Below are 13,404 nucleotides of genomic sequence, written 5' to 3' on the forward strand. Positions count from 1 at the left end.
ACCTACATATACATATTTATGGAAATAAGCACAAACTCAACTGACTCACGTAACCAAATAGCACCTGGGATGGAGGGGAAGGGAACAGACACACTAGAGTGTTCCATAGCAAGAAATGCATTGTGTGGCATGTTTTGCACAGGAAGTGGAGAGCAGTGGTTAACTGAGGGAGTTGGAGTAAGAGAAAGTTGGTTAAAAGAGATTCTGTTGTATTCAAGTGGAGGAAGCTGGCATCTATTAGCTATCTCTTTGATGAACCTATAACTTAGAAAAGCGGTAAGCTAAGGAGGGGCAGTGTGAATCTATATGCTGTGATTTGTGGCTTTTCTATGACTTATCTCTCTTTAAAGGCCTCTCACAGGGACACATAGAAATGCTTCTGAAATTAACTTACTCAGAACTGTCGACCCTGAGAGTGTGCAAGCTGCTGCAGCTTCTCTGACAGACATACTTGACCAGGTAGGAGAGTGCTGGGGTGTAGACTGAGTCAGGCTACCATTCTCGGGCCTTATTTGTCTTTCCTGAGTCTTACTATAGTATGCCACTGCCTTTCTATATGGAAAAATTGAGACTTGATAGCCACATTAAAAAGGGATATTAGTTGAAGGGCAGAGCTGAAGAACACCTGGTTTTGATAAAGTCTGGCTTTTGTGCCCAATTTTACAGCTAAGCTGCCTGAAGTACTACAAGGTCAAGACTTGTCTAGGGTCAGCTCGTCGGTCAACAGCTCAGTTGCTATATGATCCCCAAACTCTCGTAACCTTCAGCCCTATATTTTAACTATTAAGCCACGTGGCCTGCTACACGATATGCCACAAAACATCCCAGATGTGCATTGACAGCAATCCCTCCGCGGCCCAGCTAACATCAAGTCCCCTTAGGACTTTCCGATTATTGAATGTTCTTGGAAGCCTCTCCTATGGTGTAAGCACATTAACCCAAATGTTATAAGGATTTCCCCACATGACAGTGTTATAAGATTTTCTTATGAGGTCACTTCCTAGGAAGGCAGGGATTTAAAAGCTGCCACAACGGGCAGTGAAGCAAGCAACATGTGGCTTTGCTTTCGGTCTGTCATTTTAAGCAATGAAGGATTTATATGAATAAGATTTCTAACACAGCTGATATGACTTTTTTGTTTGTTTATAGGCTTTGGTTTCACCTTGAAAACATCTCTGAACATCAGGGGTGTATCTTATCCTGGAATGGTATATTAACTTCTAACATTTCTAACTTCCAGTTATGAGGGTTTCAAAACCAATTGCATATAGCAGTAAGGCTTTTCACTTTTAGTGGTGTCTTTGGAAGGCCAGTTTTTCCTATTTTCTATGTTATCTTTATCCCATCAGCTCTGATAGAAAGTATCCCTTCTTAGAGAGAGAGAAAACAAACAAACTGCGTATTAAGTTGTTTTTTGACTCCTTAAGAAAGTATTCAGATCACTTAGGTGAATCTAGTGAGACAGGATATGTTGACTGCTGGTGAGTATTTTCCCCTAAACCATTACTTAACTCAGTGTTTTATCTCTGCTGAGGTTGGCTGATAGCTTTTCACTTGGGCCTCAACAGTGAGACTCAATATAAGGTATCTCTTCAGAAGTGTCATGGAGCTGTTATGGACATTCTACTATTATTTTAAAAAGACCCGCCTAATTTGTTAATTTTTCAACAAAGTTTACTGAGGCTTTTTTAAATAAGCAGATTTACTTCCCCATACCTTCCAACTCTGTACATAATTATCTGAAACAAATACAACTGAATTTAATGATGTGGATTATTATCCACATATATTTTCTAGATCTGTTTAATTTGGTATTTCTTCTCTCTAGAAGACACTGCCAATCTTGTGTAGCCAGTAATGGGCAGCCAAAGGCCGACCAACACACAGGAGCGAGGAAGAGTGCCACATGCCAGGCGGCAGGGTGGAACGGGCCACCCTGACACCAGCCCTCAGAAGGGGCAGCTCAACTACACTCTTGTGATGTACTTGCCTTTTCTCAAGGTACTTCTGAGAAAAGTCAGGATGCCACAAACAGCTTCTGTTTTTATGCCTACAGCACTTGGTCTTCCTAGATGGTCTTCCATTTAAGTACTAACCAGGCCTGACCCTGCTTAGCTTCTGAGATCAAACGAGATTGGGCATGTTCAGGGTGGCATGGTTGTAGACAGAAATATTGAGTATCTATTATGTGCAAGACATAGAATCAGTGGGAAATAAGACATCAAGTATCTTATTTTATGTTACATAGTTTAATTCTCTAATGAGTATATGTAAATTAAACTAAGCAACCCAGTCATTAGCAATAATTATGTTTAATTAAGTAGTTCATCGAAGTATATAATAAACATTTTTAAAATCTCCATCGTTCATACCTTATTTTGATGGTAATGATTAAGATGATAAAAACAACATCTTTGCATACCAGACCAACTTAATACTCGAAACATATTTATTGAATTGAATGATGGCTATGAGATTCGGAAGGACTTATTTGAATAACTTTAAAAAAGAAAATAATAACATTTATAATTTTCCTGATTAGAGAATGTTACTTGTTTATTGTAGAAAGATTGGAAAATTCTAGAAAAAATGAGGAAGAAAACGAAACTCATGCATAATTTTATTACCCAGAGATGGCTAACATCATTAATACTTTGATGCATTTCTTCTGGCCTTTGTGTATGTGCGTGTGTGTGTGTGTGCATATACAAAGGAAAAAAAGAAATATTGTTATATATTTACATAAAACAAATTTGAGGTCACACTGTCTATAATGATTTAAACTTGTTTTTAAAATTTAATATATCACAAGCATTGCCTTTGTTTAATAAAGTTTTGTAAAATATTTTTTAATGGACTGAAGACTATCATATTATACAAATATGTATAAGTCTGACATTGAAGTTATTTAAAATTTTAACTAATATAAATAACTTCTAATTCATTATGTTTACATGTAAATCTTTGTGAATATCTTTAATAATTTCTAGAATAATTCCTAGAAGAAAAATTTCTGGAGTTACTGAGCCAAAAGACATAATTATTTTTTAAGGCTCCTTATTTCCCTCCACTATATTTCAATTAGCAAGAGATGACAATAATTACATACTACATATTTTTTAATGATTGATATGAAATTTTAAAATTATTGTCTTTGTGGAAATAAGCAGAAACTGTATTCAGATTATGAAAATGTCAAGAGATGTGGTCTGAGAGAATGCATCTTGAAATATTTTTAGTTTAATTTACATAATTATTATTCACTCCATTAGTTGCAGTGTACTGTTATACAAACTGATTAAACCAGCTAAATCTTTGAGTCATAGAGACTGACTCTGTAAGCCTTTAAGATTATGTAAGTTAATCTTTTACCAAAATGGAACTCTCTCCTGTAATATTTCTTACAGAGTGTTATTTAGTTTCTGCTTGAACACTTCCGGCAATTAGGAATTCACAATTTCACCCTCGAACTTAGTCTTCATTTATGTAGCTCAAGCTTATGTGTGCTATTCCACCTTTGGGTCCTTGGAGGTGATCCAAATGGACTTCATAGCTGATATAGAAAATTGGTTGTTTACATTTCCCATAAGTTGTGTATGGTGCATATTATCTTTATCCCCCAGTTTTAAAGTTTACAGTGAACTAGAGACAGTCCTAAAAGAACCCAGTAAAATAATGGCACTAAAGATAGGTGATTTTCAAGTAACCTAATTATGGTATTATACATGGCTATATAAGACTCTGTTCCTCTACCTCCTAGAATGATGAATTTGCTATTGTGGAGAATGTCTTCTTGGACCATGTGTATTCCCTGTAATAAAATCCTGCAATGTGGCCATTAGGGGTTGTATTGTGGAAAGTTTCCTGGTATGCAGAATTTGTGGAGGAAACAGTATGTTTGTGGGGTTGGAAAACATGATGACTTCTTGCTTATTATTTAACATTACCATGATAATAGTAACATCCATACAGTACTTTTTATTTACAAATTATTGCACAAACATTATTACTTTATTATTATTAACTTGATTTCCCAAATAATCCTGCGAGGTAAGTATAAGTATGTTATTGTTGTTACTATTATTTTTTTTATTAGGTATACTTACATTTTCTTCATTTTATGGATTAAGAAGTTAAATATCTTGCCAAAAGTCACATAACTAATTAACTTAATTGAAATCAGTACTGAAATTCAAGAACAGGACTTTTGATTCTATGTCTTATACTCTATCCACCTCTTAATTTAATATAGTACCCAGATGGTCCATTATTTCTTAATGCTTATTGATTTCACAGAATTTTATTGCACAGTAGACACCTAAGAGTCCTACATGGGTCTCAGGATTTCTTTAACTCAAGGGTTGTGTTCAAACTGCTCTATGGACTTGGGCAAGATAGAATCTTTTTTTTTTTTTTTTTTTTTTTAAAAAAAGAAGTCAGCATTTGTGTACCGCATCTACATGGCCAAAGCCTTTTTTTATTTCAGGTTTGTACAAATTTTATCAGCAAGAAAGAATAAAGGTCAAAAATATTCCTTGTTGAATTTGATTGCCTGTCACATTTATCAGAGAGGAAGTCTAAAACTAGAGAAGTCTGTGACTGGCAAGTGGCTAGTGTATGTTGACACCGGGCACCTTTGCAGGTGGGTCAGTTGGAGAGGTCAAAGATGACCCTTTTTGTGTCAAATTTGTATTTATTTATATACATCTGCTGTACATTCATAAATATTGTCATGTAGAAGGTGGAAGGGAGAGAAAATATAGACTGCCTGAGCCAGGTATGACCTTTAGCTCCTTCAGTGAGAGTGCCAGAATGAAGATAAAGGTCATGTTGGAAGTGACGTTTCAAAACTTTCATTAGTCCATGAATCACAATTTTATTTCAACCCAACTCTTTATGCTGGCACCCTAGAGTGTAGTAAAACAGAATTCTTATCAAAACGGCATAATGAAATATAATCTAAAAAGGAATAGGTTTATAGGTTAGCTTTCAAAAAAGACAGGTGTTTTGTTATTTTAAGAATAAAATTCTCTAACTGACAAGCTTCTTTTATAGTTGAATAGGATCTGTAAGATCCGTTTTTTTCACAGAGCTTTGAGCAGTCCTATAGTAAGGCTCTTAAAGGTTACATAAATAGAATGAAAATGGAGTTTGGAAAATCTTTCAAGCTAGAAGTAGTGTAGGGGAGAGCTAATATTAACTTTCTTAGGCACCAATATACATTCTTTCCTGTGTAGATGAACCGAGTCAACTCAATTGCTATGTTTAGTCACATAATCAGTAAATATTTATTGAGTGTTAATTACATGTAAAGAACATTATTAGATCTTGTACCTTACCTAGTCTTTTACTGCCACAAGTAAAAAAGAAGAGTTAGAAAGTGGAAGAGTAATTGTGAACTGAAACAGAAAAGCAACAGGTAACTACATTAAGCCATTTGCACAATTTTCTCAAGCCCATTTCCTCCCAAAAAAATTTTCAGCTAGGTTTTAGTGGTGGAGTTTTAAGTCCCTAATTCAAGAATTAAAAAGAAATGAGAGATTTAGATCCTGTACTTCCTTATCTTTGCTCATATTACTTGTTAGCGTTCGAAGGCAAAATACTATTAGCAGTTGTCACTGTTTCAGTGAAAATTATCTATGAAACCGGTGTTTTTATTTTTTGAAAATTTGGCGACACCAACATTTTAAAGATACACAGCTTTTATAGATTAAAATGTATTAAATGTAGAAAAATTTTTAAAATTTACAATAGCATACATTTCTTTATGCAAATTTGTTTTGTATCCTGAAATTTGATTCTAAACCTATGTCATATTCAGAGGCTAAGTTTTCTTCTGAATCATTTTTTAGGACCTGCAGTGATGCATAATGTCATGATGACACGCATCTCTCTCTAACTCACACTCTTGCTCTGGACCTCCTTAGCACCGGGAGAGTTAATGGCTGCTGTTCCTTTGAGACACATTGAAGAATATTATGTCTAAATTTTCTGTTTCACCATTTCCTTCTTTGATTGATGAATTTCTGAAAAACAAACAACTTGATGCCTCTGGTGGGTAGATGTTTGGAGCCTAAGAAACAATCCTTCAAGAATTCACAATAAGCTTTTCTAGCTCTGAAAATTCTGTCATCTATTCTAAGAGATTTGGCTATGTTCATATGTGTATAGGTAATAAAAACTGGTTACAACACTGGTTAATAATAATATCTTGCAGATGGTAAATTTCTTTTGACATAGATTGCAAAATTAATCTTTATTTCAGAAGTATTAAACTACAAAAAGCATATTTCAATCAAGGAAATAGAACATTAAAACAGAGGTGGCCATATTACTTTCTGGGAAGATGATTGGCCTGTCCTTGCATTGTGTCTGATTACCATTCAGCTATGTCTGACCCCTATGAGGGTGTGTGTATGTATGTTTCTGGTTGACTGCTTTTACACATTCCATTTCGATTTCAAAACTACACGAGTCAAGAGTAACTCAACTAATTTTACCAGTTGTTCACAAAAACACAGAAGCCAAATGTAGATCTAATGAGGGCATCAGATCTGAAAAGAAATTAACATTTTCTGTTATCATTAATATTTTGTAAAGTAATAGCACTGAAACCAAACCAAAACACAATTCTTTCTCTTAACTAGAAAAATTTAACATGTATATACTTTTTCCTATAGACAACACATACATATATATACTTTTTACTTAATAAACATTATATATTTATATATAATATATATAAATTTATAAACATTATATATATATTACAGCTAATGATATACTTCAAATGTACCAAAAGAAAAAGAAAATCAAAAGGTTTTATTTCTGATCCTTAGTATGCATAGTATGCACATAGAACAAATGTGGCTGGTTGGTTCTCTAGCAATGATTAATTATCAGTGTCAAGGAAGAATTTATGTATAAGTGCAATTCTTAGTGTTTTTATTCTAAAACTTATGAAAAAGTTATAAGCACAATGCAAAGAACCTTTTTCCTGATTCTTTTGAGAGAAAATTACCGATATAATACCCTATCACTTTTGAATATTCTATGGTACAGTTTTTCTAAATAAAAACATTTTCTACATGTCCTCAATATAGTCATTAAAAATCAGAAAAGTAACATCGATATATAGTAACTATCATATAATTTGTAGACACCATTCAAGTTTACTAGTTGTCTCAGTAATATTCTTTATAGCAAAAGTATCCAGTTTAGAATCTCATGTTATATTTAGTTGTCATTCTTTTTTGTTTTCTTCAATGTAAAAATGTTCTTCATTCTTTCTGTGGCCTTCGTCATCTCAACATTTTGAATATTATAGGCCAGTTATTTTGTAAAATGTCTATCAATTTGGATTTGTCCAACGTTTCCTCATGATTACATTCAAGATATATATCTTTGGAAGAAATATCACACAAGTTACACTGTTTTTCTTATTTCATAATATCAGGTGAAGCACAATTTCAATTTGTTCCAATGCTGGTAATGTTTGATCATTTGATTAATACAGTATCTACTAGTCTTCTCCTCTAAAGTTAGTCTTTTTTCCTTCAGAATTAACAAGTACTTTGTGGGGAGGTCATTTGAGTCTGTGAAAATATTACATTCCTAATCGAACTTTAATTAATTCATATATTTATTTGTATCAGTATGGATTTATGGTTTTCTATTTCATTCACTGCATTATAATATGTTACTATCATTTATTCGATGTTTCATTTTTTTCCTAGCCTTTGCTAGTGTGAGCCCCTTTGAGTTGGCCTTTTGTCTTTGAGCACATCTCTGTGTGGCTGTCCCTCTTCCCTCACTTGAGATCTGACACCTGCATCAGGTTTCCCTCGTGCCCCATTTCTCAGATACCCTCTTTCCCTTGCTTAGGCTCTGACACCCTCCTCTGGGCCATTTAAGCTGCATATCTACCCCCCTTGTCGATGGCACGGACTTCTTTCTTGCTCAGCCCTGCATAATGGCTTTTGAATGGAATCGTTCAGGAAGGGAAGAGGAAGATGAACTTTTCTTCTCAATATCGTTCTTTAATGCCTCTTCTAGATCTTCGTTAATTCATTCAAAATCTTTTTGGGCTCCAATACTTTGCTGAGTACTATCTTGGTCTAGTAGATGGAAAGATGCATCACATAGTTGTCCCCTTTGGGAGTGCGAAATCTAATAGGGAAGCTAAAACATAAGTACGACCATCTGAAATTAATGATGCTAGTGTTCTAATAGAAGAATGAGAGAAGAGTCACATGAAAGGGTCATTTTGCCCTCAGTTTGAGGAAGTTTCAGAAAAGAGCTCACATTCAAGCTAGCAGAGGACATTTTATGTTGAGAAACAGTATAAATCAAGGAACAGAAGCCTGAAAGTATACGAAATCAAATAATAAGCAGTTTAGGATATTTGTGATCCGGAATAAAATGGAAGGATATGAGGTTATGGATATAAATTAAGATAAAATCAGGTAAAAAAAAAAAAAGCAGCAGATTAGAAGGACTTTGAATGTCATGTTAAAGTTTCAACTTTGAGTATAAGATGAGATTTGTGTTTTAGAAAGATTGGAAGCAGTGTGGAGAAGAAACTGAAATTACATGAAAGGCCAATCCAGGAGGAAACTGTCTAACCTTTCTTCCAAACTAAGCAAGAGGCCCAGGTGTGGCCTACACTAAGGCCTTCAGAAAAGGGGAGTTGGGAGAATTCTATGTCTCTAGATCTGAAGCAAAGACAGTGGAATGTTGGTAAACTAGCTCTTGGAAAAATAAAAAGTTCTGATTTGTAGCATTTGCTGAATTTCTGAGGTATAAATAAATATGCTCACCATGGCCACGTTCAAGCTACCAACATCTCATTCCTGAAGAGATTAGCATACTTGGCTCTCTCTCCTTAGCCAGCATGTCAGCTCTAACACACTACTAGAAAGTGAAGAGGCTTTTTATAAGGGGAAAGGAAGCTAGTATAGGAGCCTAGTCTGTTCTGGATGCTGTAACAAAATACTAGAGACTGAATGGCTTAAATAACATTTATTTTTCACACTTTGGGAGGCTGGGAAGTCTAAGATCGAGGTGCCAGCAGACCCAATGTCTGGCGAGGACCCGCTTCCTGGTCCATAGATAACCATCTTCTTGCTGTGTCTTCACATGGAAGGAGGGGTGATAAAGGCACTCATCCCATCTGAAGGCCCCACCCTCATGACCCATCACCTCCCAAAGACCTCATATCCTAATATCATCACATTGGGGTTAGGAATTTTGGGGAGATGCAAATATTTAGTTTATTGCAGTGATATTATAGGAAATGGGTCAAACTATGATTTTTATGGAGCAAGTCAAGGACATACTCTGTACCAGAAGTAGCTGAGGCCACTAAGCACCTGGCAGCACAGGGGGACCTGATCCAGGGAGAAGTAGGACAGAGTTCTGGTTCTGGCTGCCTAAAGAAGAGACGGCATGACTGACAAGCTGTGCCCTCGGGGAGGGTTCCCCGAAGGCAGGGTTGACCGTAATCAGGAGGTGGCACCGTTGCCCTGGCCGTGTTACAGCTGCTGTTCTGATCAAGGGTGGAGCCCTGGGAGGAGGCTAGTCCTCGAAGGGGTTCAGATCCATGGGCAAGCTAAGCACTCAGAGCCCCCCACTGGTATATACTGAGATATTGATGCCCTTAGGCCCAGGTAAGGGAAGAAAGACAGCAAATCATAATGGTTAAAACTGAGCCCCTATTATCTTACAGACGCTGTTCTAAAACTTTACATGTATTAGCTCTTGCATCATCACTCATTTTACAGATGAGTGAATTCAGGCACAAAGAAATTAAGCAACTTGTTAAGGTCACATAGCTGGTAAGGATACGCTGTGGAGTGAACCGTGGCAGTCTGACTCTGGAGCCCACGTTCTGCGGAATACCTGCTTTGCTACACTGGGAAAAGGAAAAATGCAGGGATGACAAAATAGTAGTATCTCAAAATATTATCCATTGCACAAATTGGGTCAGTTTAAAACCTGGTGTACAATAAATGTGCAATAATGTTTTTTGAATAAATAAATGAAAACCTCTCTCATGTCACTTAATTTTTTTGAAACGAGTGTTTTAAAGTGTTGTATTTCTGTCTTGCTTTTACATTTTGGGTATTTCAGAATTATGATGACCTTCGAATAGTGTACTATGTTTTTCCAAACCAGAATTTGAGATATACCAGAAGAATATATGTTTCTTCAGTTTTGAAACGTTGTGCCAAATCTTTTGCTCCTGGACCATGAAACTTTTCTTTATCAACAGGTTTAATTACTTCAATCATTTATTTATAACAGCTCTTCCTCTCAATTTATTTTGCCCTGAATTACTTATGGGACAGGCCTGGGTACGACTACTGAGGGTTTCATCAGGTGACAGTCAATGCTATGGGAGTCTGCCTTGATCTATGTTCAGCGTTCATATATCCTGCCTGAAACAAGTTGTCTGGGATTCGTTTTTACCTTCCTCTGAGCTTATTGTATCAAAAAACTCTGCTTTTCAGAAGTAAAAAAATGCATGGTTCCATCTCTAAGATGAGAGGCAGATCTCCTACTAAAAGAAAACCTCCTCATTTCGAAAGCCTGAATAGGTTGGCAGTTAAAAGGGAATTCTAGCTGATTAATTTAGGGTGCTGAGAAAAAGATCCAGCATAAGAATGCTATCTGGCAGTGGGCCCCAAACGTTTTCAACTGATTGTGAATTAGAGAGCTTTTCATCATGTTAGGGACTTTACTTTTTTAGTATTGTGTTCTGACACAGGAAAACGAATGAGGATACACAGGTTGCCCTGGTATCATGGCCACACTCACGAACATGATCAGTTGATCAACGCCAGTTATATTGGAGTCAAAGGTGGCCTCACGTTTGCTGACATATTTGAAAAAAAAAAAACGAACTAGAATTTAAAAATATTTTCTCTCAGTTTGTTTTTTTTTTTTTTTTTATCATTGCCTTCTAATTTTCTTCCCTTTGGTATATAAGAACTTACTCTGAAGATATGGGGAGAGCTTTAGGTAAAAGAAAACTTTACAAAGTTTTTAATTTCCTGTGTTAATTTATTTCTCCCAGTGGCTTGACACATAAACAATTTATATGAATCCTCTGTAGGACCAGGTAACTTTCCAGAGCAGCGGTTTATGTGATGACCCAAAAATTCATGCTGCTTTAATTCTTTTGTCTACCAACTCCATACAAGGCCTTCATGTTCTTGGATGAAGAGCGAGAGCATCTAAAGGGTTGTGCAGAGGCTTTCCACAGCTTCAGCCCGAAGGTGACACATATCGCTTCTGCCATTTCATTGGATACAAGTTTTCATGTGGCCCTGTGAAACTGTAGGAGTCTTTATTTCTCCTTCATTTTTTAAAAAATATCTTTACAGGGACTAGAGCACTGGATTGACAGTTTCCACCCCCCCCCCCATCATTTTCAAGATGTCACTCCATTGTATTCTGTGCTGTGTATTTTCTGATGAGAAGTCTACTGCAATATTCCTTTACTGTAAAGAACTACAAAGGGTCTAGGATTTCACTACTTGCAAGCCGAAAATTTAGCTGGCTACAGGTTCATAGAAGCTAGTAGGAGACATGAGGCTCCTGAGTGAGAACCAAAGAACTTTATTAGTCATGGCACAGAAAGCAGCACGAACACCAGTATATTTGTATGTGTTCCCCTCGCCCCCAAGTCCTATAAGGGTGATGGAAATGGTTCCAGGTAGACTGCATTATAGGAGAGGAACCCTGAGCTTAGGGAATCCAAATCTTTTATAATGGGCAGTAAAAATATCTGCCTTTTGTTCTGGAGAGAGACACAGTATCTTATAAGACTGTAAGTAAACCTTCTATTTGCTCTGAAAAGAACATCATTTCTATATTATAAGGCTGTTTTGTATACAAACATTCTTGTATAAATAATCTGGAAATAATTCAATCAATGTCTCACTATGTGAGATGTTCAGAAGTATGAGAAACCCATGTAGAGTTGTCTCCAGTGGAAACGTAACTCTTTTTTTCCTGGGTACTTTCAGGATTTCCTGTTTGTGATGTGTTTTCAGTAATTTGAATACGAGGTGCCTAGGTTTTCACGTGTTCGTGCATGCATGTGTATGTTTTGTTATTTATTCCTGCCTAGTGTTCCATGAGCTTCTCAAATCTGAGGTTTTGGGTCCGTCGTTGATTTTGTAACACTTTTTTAAAAATTTGATTTAATTTAATATTAGTTTAAGGTGTATAGCACAATGGTTAGATATTTATATAATTTATGAAGTGATTCCCTGATTAGTCTAGTACTCACCTGGCACTATACATAGTTATTACAATATTATTGACTATATTCTCTATGCTGTACTCCACACCCCCATGACTGTTTTGTAATTACCAATTTGTACTTCTTAATCCCTTCACTCAGCCCCCAACCCACCTCCCCTCTGGCAATCACAAGTTTGTTTTCTGTATCTGTTTTTGTTTTGTTTGTTTATTTATTTTGTTCCTTAGATTCCATGTATAAGTGAAATCATATGGTATTTGGTTTTCCCTGTTTGACTTATTCCATTTGGCATAATATACTCTAGGTTCATCTATGTCATTGCAAATGGTAAGAGTTCATGATTTTATGTCTGACTAATATTCCGTATTCTTTATCCAATTGTCTATTGATGGGCACTTAAGTTGCTTCCATATCACTGGTGTGAGCATAGGGGTACATAAATCTCATCAAAGTAGTGTTTTGGTTTTCTTTGGATAAATACCCAGAAGTGTAATTGCTAGGTAATAAGGTAGTTCTATTTTTATTTCTTTGAGGAACCTCCAAACTGTTTTCTATGGTGTCTGTACCAATTTGCAATCCCATCAACAGTGTACAAGGGTTCTCTTTTCTCCATATCCTCACAAACACTTGTTGTTTTCTGATTTATTAATGATAGCCATTCTAACAAGTGTGAGGTGATATCTCATTGTGGCTTTAATTTGCATTTCTCTTATGGTTAGTGACCTTGAGCATCTTTTCACATGTCTGTTGCCCATTGTGCATCCTCTTTGGAGAAATAGCTGTTCACATCTTCTGCCCATTTTCTAATTGGATTGCTTGTTTTTTTTTTGGTGTTGAGTTGTATGAGTTCTTTATAAATTTTAGATATTAACTTCTTATCAGAAGTATTATAGACAAATATCTTCTTCAATTCAGAAGGTTGTCTTTTCATTTTGTTGATGATTTCCTTTGCCGTGCAAAACCTTTTTTAATCCGATATAGTCCCATTTGTTTATTTGTTTATTTTTTGCTTTCCTTGCCCAAGGGATTATAGCAGAAAAATTTTACTAAGAGCGATGTCAGAGAGTTTACTGCTTATGCTTTCTTTTAGTTTTATGGTTTTGGGTATTATATTTGTCTTTAATCCATTTTGA

At 35.8% G+C, this 13,404-nt stretch overlaps 1 pseudogene; it reads right to left on the bottom strand.

Annotated features, from left to right (window-relative positions):
* Positions 1-2,047: 2,047 nt before the first annotated feature.
* Positions 2,048-2,166, bottom strand: LOC118609797 (annotated as a pseudogene).
* Positions 2,167-13,404: the final 11,238 nt, after the last annotated feature.

This window comes from Rousettus aegyptiacus, unplaced genomic scaffold, assembly GCF_014176215.1.
Source record: "Rousettus aegyptiacus isolate mRouAeg1 unplaced genomic scaffold, mRouAeg1.p scaffold_m13_p_11, whole genome shotgun sequence".
In the NCBI taxonomy this organism is placed as follows: Eukaryota; Metazoa; Chordata; class Mammalia; order Chiroptera; family Pteropodidae; genus Rousettus; species Rousettus aegyptiacus.